A 3,304-nucleotide genomic window follows, 5' to 3' on the forward strand; every position below is an offset into this window, starting at 1 on the left:
CATGCTGTGCAGTGGGTGGTCCTGAGTGAAGCTGGTCCAGCTTCTGAGCAATCATGTCTACCTTACACTGTAGTGCAGAAGATGGACCAATCTCAAGAGCACCAGCTTTCTTCTGAAAGCTGGGTGTGGCTCTATCCGAATGAGAGCTCGAAGCATGGTGTAGGGAATTCTCGGCCAATGTATTAAATAACCTCCATGCTTCGTCCTCGCTCTTTAGCATGAATGTCCCTCCGCATGAAGAGTCGATCATCTGACGATTCTTGTCAGACAATCCATCGTAGAAGCTCTGCACCAGTTGCCATTTCGGCACCTGATGATGGGGACATTTACTGAGGAGATCCTTCATTCTCTCCCAGGTCTCATGAAAGTGCTCACCATCTAGCTCTGAAAAGCTAGTGATGACTCTACGATATTGGTTCGTACGACCAATGGGAAAGTATTTCCGAAGAAACTCCTGCTGTAACTGATCCCAGGACTCTATTTCTACAGAATCTAAGGACTTTAGCCAATACTTGGCTTTGTCCTTCAATGAAAAGGGGAATAGAGTCAACCTCAAAGCATCATCATCGAAATTCTGTATCTTTACAGTAGAACATATTTCGAGAAATTCATCTAAATGTCGGTAGGGATCCTCGTGACTAAGGCCATAAAAGGATGGGAGCATCTGAATAATGCTGACCTTAATCTCATAATGAGGCGCTCCTACATCGGGTCTCCGAATGCAGGATGCCTGGACATAGTCTGTGGGAATGAAGTATTCCCTCAGAGGACGTGGATGAACTGGGGGTGGAGGTGGAGGATCCATATCAGCCATTGTTGTCGAACTTCGATGAGAATGTAAAATTCTCTCTGGGTTGTCAACAAATGGATGTAATGGTGTTCCTAGACCTCGTCGCCCCTGCATACACTGGTACTAAGACCAGATGTAAGCAGACGACCTAAATCTAAATCTATACTAACACAGGTACTAAAATGTAAATAACACAAATAACAGCAACTAAGAAACACTATGCTAACTATCTATGTCAGAATTATATAATTGAATAAATAACTAGCAAAGTAAACTATTCTAAAATACTGAAAAGATAAATACAGGAAATCACAAACTAAGTTTTTCTAAAACCCACCTGTCTAATCGCTCCTTGTAGAATGAATATAAAGTGAATCCTATATTTACTAACTATGTTAATCCTATATTCACTTACTAATCCTACTAACTAGAAAATAAAACAACTAAGTAATTAACAAAAACAGATTAATAAATCAAACTCTAAGAAATAAAATAAGTAATTCACCGTTCCCCGGCAACGGCGCCAAAATTTGGTTGATATTTTGAAGATGATATTTTTAAAACAATAATTTTCAATAAAACTTTAGAAAATCGTCAACAAAAAGTATAAAAACCGACTTTCCACAAAGTGGTAAGTACGGGTCAAATCCTCAGGGAACAGGAATTAATCAAAATATTTCTTTAAAATTTAATTTATTAATTACAAATGTCAATCTACAATTACACAACTAATCAAATTACAATTAAAAAAAAAATTGAAATAGCAATCAGGTCTTCAGTTGCACGCCAGGGGTATTTTGGTCTTTTCACCACTTAGACGATCTTTGCGCTTGGACAATGAACCCTGGAAAAATGAATATGCTTTTCAACCTAAAAACAAAGGAAAATACAAATTTAGTACTTTATTCTAAGAATGAAAACTATAAATGAATCTAAGTCTAATTTTTATGAAATTAAAAAAACAAGTTCTAATTATCAGAAAATAATTAAATAAAATATTAAACTAATTCTAAAATTAGCTAAACTAATTCTAATAATGTTGTATGATGCTTATGCAGCTTTTACAATGCAGAAAATACTCAAAACAGTCCTAAAATGCCTAAACTAAGGAAATTACAAAAATGCCCCTAACTAGTGTAAAATAGATTTCTGATAGGTTCTCGAAAAACCACTGTTTGACAAAGCAAAATAGGTCCAATTTTCCAGAAATTTGTTTTGTTCTGTAACTAACAGATTAAAAAATCTGACAGTTTTTACAGAATGAAAAAAAAGTATCTGGAACTCCAGATATAAGCGTTTCAAAACTGGGAAAAATCAGGATATCGAAAGTCCCGTAATTTAAAAACCAGAAAAAGCGGTTTTCACAAAACGCTTAAAAATCAGACCAAACCAACTCGGATTGAGCTGAAATTTGGTCTGTAGTTAGCTAACACGTTGATAAAATGAATAGAAAAAGAATTTTCTAAAAACTCAGAATTTTTGCACATGAAATGACGACAGTGCGATGGGGCAAAAATCAGGTTTTTCTTTGAGTGCACTATTCACTTTATAAATCTATTTAAACACTACAAAATGCAAATTAAACCTAATGCAATCTAAATGAAACTGAATGACAGTGTATATGCTACTATTGAATGCACTATTACTACATGAATTAAAGAATAATCGTAAATTGAAATTTATGACTAACACTACGCTAAAATAATGTTGCAAATGCAACTAAGCTACTCAATGAAATGCAATCCTAATTAATTATGTTAAATAATAAATAACTACGAGTAAAATAATCACAATGCACAACTCACACACACGAAACAAGGACAATTTATGCACACACACTTCTACACTATAACTAAATCAAATAACTAAACTAATTAGTCTAAAATCAAAATAAATTACACTTAAATGAAATTAATCCACTAAAGAACAAAGGCTGCGGGTTTAGGATAGGGTTAGGGTTAGGTTTACTCGGTTGACTCAACTAGGCTCGGTCTTGACTTGACTAGGTTCGGGTTGGCTTAGGTGGGCTCGGTTTGGGTTAGGCTAGGTTTTGACTTAGCTAAGGTCGGGTTGAATTGACTCAACTAGGTTCGGTTTTGACTAGGTTAGGTTTGACTCAACTAATTAGGTCAACTAAATTAGTAACCTACTAATTAACCTAAAATTAATTCAAAACTAAACGAATTTAATGTAGAAGGTTGGAAAAATAAGGTAATAATTGTCAATGCTCGAATTTTGGAATGATTGGATAAAAAATCGCCCCAATTAATTAGGGAGTTACACTCCTGAAATATATTTAAAGCTCACTTTGGAAAAACGAAAAGTCCAACCAAGAAAACCCCACGATTGTTGCTTTCCAATATTGAAGTAAATGACATTTATTTCTTTCTGGAAATCGTGGAACCTAAATTGGAAATTGAATTGAGTTTCAAAACACTTTCCAAAGCCAAATAGTAACTCCTTTTTTTAATGCACATTCAAAATTTAATGCTCCTTTGAATGCTCCACACGATT

The 3,304-nt window shown here is 34.7% G+C and overlaps 1 non-coding gene across 1 annotated transcript; it reads left to right on the plus strand.

Annotated features, from left to right (window-relative positions):
• The first annotated feature begins 308 nt into the window (after nucleotides 1-308).
• Nucleotides 309-411, plus strand: LOC149821030 (small nucleolar RNA R71). The gene has a single exon (XR_016426937.1). It is a non-coding gene; the product is annotated as a small nucleolar RNA R71 (small nucleolar RNA).
• The last annotated feature ends 2,893 nt before the right edge of the window (nucleotides 412-3,304 follow it).

This window comes from Nuphar pumila, chromosome 12 (assembly GCF_984573655.1).
Source record: "Nuphar pumila chromosome 12, dmNupPumi1.hap1.1, whole genome shotgun sequence".
Lineage (NCBI taxonomy): Eukaryota > Viridiplantae > Streptophyta > Magnoliopsida > Nymphaeales > Nymphaeaceae > Nuphar > Nuphar pumila.